The following is a 9,836-nucleotide window of genomic DNA, read 5'->3' on the forward strand; positions in this document are numbered from 1 at the left end:
GTCCTCTACTCTCAGTCCTGTACTCTCAGTCCTGTACTCTCAGTCCTGTACTCTCAGTCCAGTACTCTATTTCCTGTACTCTCAGTCCTCTACTCTCTGTCCTGTACTCTCAGGCCTGTAGTCTGTCCTCTACTCTCAGTCCTCTACTCTCTGTCCTGTACTCTCAGTCCTCTACTCTCATTCCTGTACTCTCAGTCCTGTACTCTCAGTCCTGTACTCTCAGTCCTCTAATCTCAGTCCAGTACTTTCTGTCCTCTACTCTCAGTCCTCTACTCTCAGTCCTGTACTCTCTGTCCTGTACTCTCTGTCCTGTACTCTCAGTCCCCTACTCTCAGTCCTGTACTCTCAGTCCTCTACTCTCTGTCCTCTACTCTCAGTCCTCTACTCTCAGTCCTCTACTCTCTGGCCTCTACTCTCAGTCCTGTACTCTTAGTCCTCTACTCTCAGTCCTGTACTCTCAGTCCTGTACTCTCAGTCCTGTACTCTCAGTCCTCTACTCTCTGGCCTCTACTCTCAGTCCTGTACTCTCAGTCCTCTACTCTCAGTCCTCTACTCTCTGTCCCCTACTCTCTGTCCTGTACTCTCTGTCCCGTACTCTCAGTCCTGTACTCTCTGTCCTGTACTCTCAGTCCTCTACTGTCAGTCCTGTACTCTCTGTCCTGTACTCTCAGTCCCCTACTCTCAGTACTCTATTCTCTGTCCCGTACTCTCAGTCCTGTACTCTCAGTCCTGTACTCTCAGTCCTCTAATCTCAGTCCAGTACTTTCTGTCCTCTACTCTCAGTCCTCTACTCTCAGTCCTGTACTCTCTGTCCTGTACTCTCTGTCCTGTACTCTCAGTCCCCTACTCTCAGTCCTGTACTCTCAGTCCTCTACTCTCTGTCCTCTACTCTCAGTCCTCTACTCTCAGTCCTCTACTCTCTGGCCTCTACTCTCAGTCCTGTACTCTTAGTCCTCTACTCTCAGTCCTGTACTCTCAGTCCTGTACTCTCAGTCCTGTACTCTCAGTCCTCTACTCTCTGGCCTCTACTCTCAGTCCTGTACTCTCAGTCCTCTACTCTCTGTCCTGTACTCTCAGTCCTCTACTCTCAGTCCTGTACTCTCAGTCCTCTACTCTCTGTCCTGTACTCTCAGTCCTCTATTCTCTGTCCCCTACTCTCTGTCCTGTACTCTCTGTCCCGTACTCTCAGTCCTGTACTCTCTGTCCCGTACTCTCAGTCCCCTACTCTCTGTCCTGTACTCTCAGTCCTCTACTCTCAGTCCTGTACTCTCTGTCCTGTACTCTCAGTCCCCTACTCTCAGTACTCTATTCTCTGTCCCGTACTCTCAGTCCTCTACTCTCTGTCCCGTACTCTCAGTCCCCTACTCTCTGTCCCGTACTCTCAGTCCCCTACTCTCTGTCCTGTACTCTCAGTCCTCTACTCTCAGTCCTGTACTCTCTGTCCTGTACTCTCAGTCCCCTACTCTCAGTCCTCTACTCTCTGTCCCGTACTCTCAGTCCCCTACTCTCAGTCCTGTACTCTCAGTCCTGTACTATCTGTCCTGTACTCTCTGTCCTGTACTCTCAGTCCCCTACTCTCAGTCCTCTACTCTCTGTCCCGTACTCTCAGTCCCCTACTCTCTGTCCAGTACTCTCAGTCCTCTACTCTCAGTCCTCTACTCTCAGTCCAGTACTCTAAGTCCTGTACTCTCTGTCCTGTACTCTCAGTCCTGTACTCTCAGTCCTGTACACTCAGTCCTGTACTCTCAGTCCTGTACTCTCAGTCCTGTACTCTCTGTCCTGTACTCTCTGTCCTCTACTCTCAGTCCTGTACTCTCTGTCCAGTACTCTCTGTCCTGTACTCTCTGTCCTCGACTCTCTGTCCTCTACTCTCTGTCCTGTACTCTCAGTCCTGTACTCTCAGTCCTGTACTCTCAGTCCTCTACTCTCTGGCCTCTACTCTCAGTCCTGTACTCTCAGTCCTCTACTCTCTGTCCTGTACTCTCAGTCCTCTACTCTCAGTCCTGTACTCTCAGTCCTCTACTCTCTGTCCTGTACTCTTTGTCCTGTACTCTCAGTCCCCTACTCTCAGTCCTCTACTCTCTGTCCCGTACTCTCAGTCCCCTACTCTCTGTCCTGTACTGTCAGTCCTGTACTCTCTGTCCTGTACTCTCAGTCCCCTACTCTCAGTCCTCTACTCTCTGTCCCGTACTCTCAGTCCCCTACTCTCAGTCCTGTACTCTCAGTCCCCTACTCTCTGTCCTGTACTCTCAGTCCTCTACTCTCAGTCCTGTACTCTCAGTCCTGTACTCTCAGTCCTGTACTCTCTGTCCTGTACTCTCTGTCCTGTACTCTCAGTCCTCTACTCTCAGTCCAGTTCTCTATTTCCTGTACTCTCAGTCCTCTACTCTCAGTCCTCTAATCTCAGTCCAGTACTCTCTGTCCTGTACTCTCAGTCCTCTACTCAAAGTCCTGTACTCTCAGTCCTCTACTCTCTGTCCTCTACTCTCAGTCCTCTACTCTCAGTCCTCTACTCTCTGTCCTCTACTCTCAGTCCTCTACTCTCTGTCCTCTACTCTCAGTCCTGTACTCTCAGTCCTCTACTCTCAGTCCTGTACTCTCAGTCCTCTACTCTCTGTCCTGTACTCTCAGTTCTCTACTCTCTGTCCTCTACTCTCTGTCCTCTACTCTCAGTCCTCTACTCTCAGTCCTCTACTCTCAGTCCTGTACTCTCAGTCCTCTACTCTCGGTCCTCTACTCTCAGTCCTGTACTCTCTGTCCAGTACTCTCTGTCCAGTACTCTCTGTCCTGTACTCTCAGTCCTGTACTCTCTGTCCTGTACTCTCAGTCCTGTACTCTCAGTCCTGTACTCTCAGTCCCCTACTCTCTGTGCTGTACTCTCTGTCCTGTACTCTCAGTCCTCTACTCTCTGTCCCGTACTCTCAGTCCTGTACTCTCTGTCCCGTACTCTCAGTCCCCTACTCTCTGTCCTGTATTCTCAGTCCTGTACTCTCAGTCCTGTACTCTCAGTCCCCTACTCTCAGTCCTCTACTCTCTGTCCCGTACTCTCAGTCCCCTACTCTCTGTCCTGTACTGTCAGTCCTGTACTCTCTGTCCTGTACTCTCAGTCCCCTACTCTCAGTCCTGTACTCTCAGTCCTCTACTCTCTGTCCCGTACTCTCAGTCCCCTACTCTCAGTCCTGTACTCTCAGTCCCCTACTCTCTGTCCTGTACTCTCAGTCCTCTACTCTCAGTCCTGTACTCTCTGTCCTGTACTCTCAGTCCTGTACTCTCAGTCCTCTACTCTCAGTCCAGTACTCTATTTCCTGTACTCTCAGTCCTCTACTCTCTGTCCTCTACTCTCAGTCCTGTACTCTGTCCTCTACTCTCAGTCCTCTACTCACTTTCCTGTACTCTCAGTCCTCTACTCTAAGTCCTCTAATCTCAGTCCAGTACTCTCTGTCCTGTACTCTCAGTCCTCTACTCAAAGTCCTGTACTCTCAGTCCTCTACTCTCTGTCCTCTACTCTCAGTCCTCTACTCTCAGTCCTCTACTCTCTGTCCTCTACTCTCAGTCCTCTACTCTCAGTCCCCTACTCTCTGTCCCGTACTCTCAGTCCCCTACTCTCTGTCCTGTACTCTCAGTCCTCTACTCTCAGTCCTGTACTCTCAGTCCCCTACTCTCAGTCCTGAACTCTCAGTCCTCTACTCTCAGTCCTGTACTCTCAGTCCTCTACTCTCAGTCCTGTACTCTCAGTCCTCTACTCTCAGTCCTGTACTCTCAGTCCTCTACTCTCAGTCCTGTACTCTCAGTCCTCTACTCTCTGTCCTGTACTCTCAGTCCCCTACTCTCTGTCCTGTACTCTCTGTCCTGTACTCTCTGTCCTGTACTCTCAGTCCCCTACTCTCTGTCCCGTACTCTCAGTCCCCTACTCTCTGTCCTGTACTCTCTGTCCTGTACTCTCAGTCCTCTACTCTCAGTCCAGTACTCTATTTCCTGTACTCTCTGTCCTGTACTCTCAGTCCTGTACTCTGTCCTCTACTCTCAGTCCTCTACTCTCAGTCCTCTACTCTCTGTCCTGTACTCTCTGTCCTGTACTCTCTGTCCCGTACTCTCAGTCCCCTACTCTCTGTCCCGTACTCTCAGTCCCCTACTCTCAGTCCCCTACTCTCAGTCCCCTACTCTCTGTCCTGTACTCTCAGTCCCCTACTCTCTGTCCCGTACTCTCAGTCCCCTACTCTCTGTCCTGTACTCTCAGTCCTGTACTCTCTGTCCTGTACTCTCTGTCCTGTACTCTCAGTCCTCTACTCTCAGTCCAGTACTCTATTTCCTGTACTCTCTGTTCTGTACTCTCAGTCCTGTACTCTGTCCTCTACTCTCAGTCCTCTACTCACTGTCCTGTACTCTCAGTCCTGTACTCTCAGTCCTCTAATCTCAGTCCTGTACTCTCAGTCCTCTACTCAAAGTCCTGTACTCTCAGTCCTCTACTCTCTGTCCTCTACTCTCAGTCCTCTACTCTCTGTCCTCTACTCTCAGTCCTGTACTCTCAGTCCTGTACTCTCAGTCCTCTACTCTCAGTCCTGTACTCTTTGTCCTGTACTCTCAGTCCTCTACTCTCAGTCCTGTACTCTCAGTCCTGTACTCTCAGTCCTCTACTCTCAGTCCAGTACTCTCAGTCCTGTACTCTCAGTCCTCTACTCTCTGTCCTGTACTCTCAGTCCTCTACTCTCAGTCCTCTACTCTCAGTCCTGTACTCTCAGTCCTGTACTCTCAGTCCTCTACTCTCAGTCCTCTACTCTCTGTCCTGTACTCTAAGTACTGTACTCTCAGTCCTGTACTCTCAGTCCTGTACTCTCAGTCCTGTACTCTAAGTACTGTACTCTCAGTCCTGTACTCTCAGTCCTCTACTCTCAGTCCTCTACTCTCAGTTCTGTACTCTCAGTCCTGTACTCTCAGTCCTCTACTCTCAGTCCTGTACTCTCAGTCCTCTACTCTCAGTCCAGTACTCTATTTCCTGTACTCTCAGTCCTCTACTCTCTGTCCTGTACTCTCAGTCCTGTAGTCTGTCCTCTACTCTCAGTCCTCTACTCTCTGTCCTGTACTCTCAGTCCTCTACTCTCAGTCCTCTACTCTCTGTCCTCTACTCTCAGTCCTCTACTCTCTGGCCTCTACTCTCAGTCCTGTACTCTCAGTCCTCTACTCTCAGTCCTGTACTCTCTTTCCTGTACTCTCAGTCCTGTACTCTCAGTCCTGTACTCTCAGTCCTCTACTCTCAGTCCAGTACTCTATTTCCTGTACTCTCAGTCCTCTACTCTCTGTCCTGTACTCTCAGGCCTGTAGTCTGTCCTCTACTCTCAGTCCTCTACTCTCTGTCCTGTACTCTCAGTCCTCTACTCTCATTCCTGTACTCTCAGTCCTGTACTCTCAGTCCTGTACTCTCAGTCCTCTACTCTCTGGCCTCTACTCTCAGTCCTGTACTCTCAGTCCTCTACTCTCTGTCCTGTACTCTCAGTCCTCTACTCTCTGTCCCCTACTCTCTGTCCTGTACTCTCTGTCCCGGACTCTCAGTCCTGTACTCTCTGTCCCATACTCTCAGTCCCCTACTCTCTGTCCCGTACTCTCAGTCCCCTACTCTCTGTCCTGTACTCTCAGTCCTCTACTCTCAGTCCTGTACTCTCTGTCCTGTACTCTCAGTCCCCTACTCTCAGTACTCTATTCTCTGTCCCGTACTCTCAGTCCTGTACTCTCTGTCCCGTACTCTCAGTCCCCTACTCTCTGTCCCGTACTCTCAGTCCCCTACTCTCTGTCCTGTACTCTCAGTCCTCTACTCTCAGTCCTGTACTCTCTGTCCTGTACTCTCAGTCCCCTACTCTCAGTCCTCTACTCTCTGTCCCGTACTCTCAGTCCCCTACTCTCAGTCCTGTACTCTCAGTCCTGTACTCTCTGTCCTGTACTCTCTGTCCTGTACTCTCAGTCCCCTACTCTCAGTCCTCTACTCTCTGTCCCGTACTCTCTGTCCTGTACTCTCAGTCCCCTACTCTCAGTCCTCTACTCTCTGTCCCGTACTCTCAGTCCCCTACTCTCTGTCCAGTACTCTCAGTCCTCTACTCTCAGTCCTCTACTCTCAGTCCAGTACTCTAAGTCCTGTACTCTCAGTCCTGTACTCTCAGTCCTGTACACTCAGTCCTCTACTCTCAGTCCTGTACTCTCTGTCCAGTACTCTCTGTCCTGTACTCTCTGTCCTCGACTCTCTGTCCTCTACTCTCTGTCCTGTACTCTCAGTCCTGTACTCTCAGTCCTGTACTCTCAGTCCCCTACTCTCTGTGCTGTACTCTCTGTCCTGTACTCTCAGTCCTCTACTCTCTGTCCCGTACTCTCAGTCCTGTAATCTCTGTCCCGTACTCTCAGTCCCCTACTCTCTGTCCTGTATTCTCAGTCCTGTACTCTCAGTCCTGTACTCTCTGTCCTGTACTCTTTGTCCTGTACTCTCAGTCCTGTACTCTCAGTCCTGTACTCTCAGTCCCCTACTCTCTGTGCTGTACTCTCTGTCCTGTACTCTCAGTCCTCTACTCTCAGTCCCCTACTCTCAGTCCTCTACTCTCTGTCCCGTACTCTCAGTCCCCTACTCTCTGTCCTGTACAGTCAGTCCTGTACTCTCTGTCCTGTACTCTCAGTCCCCTACTCTCAGTCCTCTACTCTCTGTCCCGTACTCTCAGTCCCCTACTCTCAGTCCTGTACTCTCAGTCCCCTACTCTCTGTCCTGTACTCTCAGTCCTCTACTCTCAGTCCTGTACTCTCAGTCCTGTACTCTCAATCCTGTACTCTCTGTCCTGTACTCTCTGTCCTGTACTCTCAGTCCTCTACTCTCAGTCCAGTACTCTATTTCCTGTACTCTCAGTCCAGTACTCTATTTCCTGTACTCTCAGTCCTCTACTCTCAGTCCTGTACTCTCAGTCCTGTACTCTCAGTCCTGTACTCTCAGTCCCCTACTCTCTGTCCTGTACTCTCAGTCCTCTACTCTCTGTCCTCTACTCTCAGTCCTGTACTCTGTCCTCTACTCTCAGTCCTCTACTCACTTTCCTGTACTCTCAGTCCTCTACTCTCAGTCCTCTAATCTCAGTCCAGTACTCTCTGTCCTGTACTCTCAGTCCTCTACTCAAAGTCCTGTACTCTCAGTCCTCTACTCTCTGTCCTCTACTCTCAGTCCTCTACTCTCAGTCCTCTACTCTCTGTCCTCTACTCTCAGTCCTCTACTCTCAGTCCTCTACTCTCTGTCCTCTACTCTCAGTCCTGTACTCTCAGTCCTCTACTCTCAGTCCTGTACTCTCAGTCCTCTACTCTCTGTCCTGTACTCTCAGTTCTCTACTCTCTGTCCTCTACTCTCTGTCCTCTACTCTCAGTCCTCTACTCTCAGTCCTCTACTCTCAGTCCTGTACTCTTTGTCCTGTACTCTCAGTCCTCTACTCTCAGTCCTGTACTCTCAGTCCTCTACTCTCGGTCCTCTACTCTCAGTCCTGTACTCTCTGTCCAGTACTCTCTGTCCAGTACTCTCAGTCCTGTACTCTCAGTCCTGTACTCTGTCCTCTACTCTCAGTCCTCTACTCACTGTCCTGTACTCTCAGTCCTGTACTCTCAGTCCTCTAATCTCAGTCCTGTACTCTCAGTCCTCTACTCAAAGTCCTGTACTCTCAGTCCTCTACTCTCTGTCCTCTACTCTCAGTCCTCTACTCTCTGTCCTCTACTCTCAGTCCTGTACTCTCAGTCCTGTACTCTCAGTCCTCTACTCTCAGTCCTGTACTCTTTGTCCTGTACTCTCAGTCCTCTACTCTCAGTCCTGTACTCTCAGTCCTGTACTCTCAGTCCTGTACTCTCAGTCCTCTACTCTCAGTCCTGTACTCTCAGTCCTCTACTCTCTGTCCTGTACTCTCAGTCCTCTACTCTCTGTCCTCTACTCTCAGTCCTCTACTCTCTGTCCTCTACTCTCAGTCCTGTACTCTCAGTCCTGTACTCTCAGTCCTCTACTCTCAGTCCTGTACTCTCAGTCCTGTACTCTCAGTCCTCTACTCTCAGTCCTGTACTCTCAGTCCTCTACTCTCTGTCCTGTACTCTCAGTCCTCTACTCTCAATCCTGTACTCTCAGTCCTGTACTCTCAGTCCTCTACTCTCAGTCCTCTACTCTCTGTCCTGTACTCTAAGGACTGTACTCTCAGTCCTGTACTCTCAGTCCTGTACTCTCAGTCCTGTACTCTAAGTACTGTACTCTCAGTCCTGTACTCTCAGTCCTCTACTCTCAGTCCTGTACTCTCAGTCCTGTACTCTCAGTCCTCTACTCTCAGTCCTGTACTCTCTGTCCTGTACTCTAAGTACTGTACTCTCAGTCCTGTACTCTCAGTCCTGTACTCTCAGTCCTCTACTCTCAGTCCTGTACTCTCAGTCCTGTACTCTCAGTCCTCTACTCTCAGTCCAGTACTCTATTTCCTGTACTCTCAGTCCTCTACTCTCTGTCCTGTACTCTCAGTCCTGTAGTCTGTCCTCTACTCTCAGTCCTCTACTCTCTGTCCTGTACTCTCAGTCCTCTACTCTCAGTCCTCTACTCTCTGTCCTCTACTCTCAGTCCTCTACTCTCAGTCCTGTACTCTCAGTCCTGTACTCTCAGTCCTGTACTCTCAGTCCTCTACTCTCAGTCCAGTACTCTATTTCCTGTACTCTCAGTCCTCTACTCTCTGTCCTGTACTCTCAGGCCTGTAGTCTGTCCTCTACTCTCAGTCCTCTACTCTCTGTCCTGTACTCTCAGTCCTCTACTCTCATTCCTGTACTCTCAGTCCTGTACTCTCAGTCCTGTACTCTCAGTCCTCTAATCTCAGTCCAGTACTTTCTGTCCTCTACTCTCAGTCCTCTACTCTCAGTCCTGTACTCTCTGTCCTGTACTCTCTGTCCTGTACTCTCAGTCCCCTACTCTCAGTCCTGTACTCTCAGTCCTCTACTCTCTGTCCTCTACTCTCAGTCCTCTACTCTCAGTCCTCTACTCTCTGGCCTCTACTCTCAGTCCTGTACTCTTAGTCCTCTACTCTCAGTCCTGTACTCTCAGTCCTCTACTCTCTGGCCTCTACTCTCAGTCCTGTACTCTCAGTCCTCTACTCTCAGTCCTCTACTCTCTGTCCCCTACTCTCTGTCCTGTACTCTCTGTCCCGTACTCTCAGTCCTGTACTCTCTGTCCCGTACTCTCAGTCCCCTACTCTCTGTCCTGTACTCTCAGTCCTCTACTCTCAGTCCTGTACTCTCTGTCCTGTACTCTCAGTCCCCTACTCTCAGTACTCTATTCTCTGTCCCGTACTCTCAGTCCTGTACTCTCAGTCCTGTACTCTCAGTCCTCTAATCTCAGTCCAGTACGTTCTGTTCTCTACTCTCAGTCCTCTACTCTCAGTCCTGTACTCTCTGTCCTGTACTCTCTGTCCTGTACTCTCAGTCCCCTACTCTCAGTCCTGTACTCTCAGTCCTCTACTCTCTGTCCTCTACTCTCAGTCCTCTACTCTCAGTCCTCTACTCTCTGGCCTCTACTCTCAGTCCTGTACTCTTAGTCCTCTACTCTCAGTCCTGTACTCTCAGTCCTGTACTCTCAGTCCTGTACTCTCAGTCCTCTACTCTCTGGCCTCTACTCTCAGTCCTGTACTCTCAGTCCTCGACTCTCTGTCCTGTACTCTCAGTCCTCTACTCTCAGTCCTGTACTCTCAGTCCTCTACTCTCTGTCCTGTACTCTCAGTCCTCTACTCTCTGTCCCCTACTCTCTGTCCTGTACTCTCTGTCCCGTACTCTCAGTCCTGTACTCTCTGTCCCGTACTCTCAGTCCCCTACTCTCT

This window comes from Hemibagrus wyckioides, linkage group LG28 (genome assembly GCF_019097595.1).
Source record: "Hemibagrus wyckioides isolate EC202008001 linkage group LG28, SWU_Hwy_1.0, whole genome shotgun sequence".
Taxonomy (NCBI): Eukaryota; Metazoa; Chordata; class Actinopteri; order Siluriformes; family Bagridae; genus Hemibagrus; species Hemibagrus wyckioides.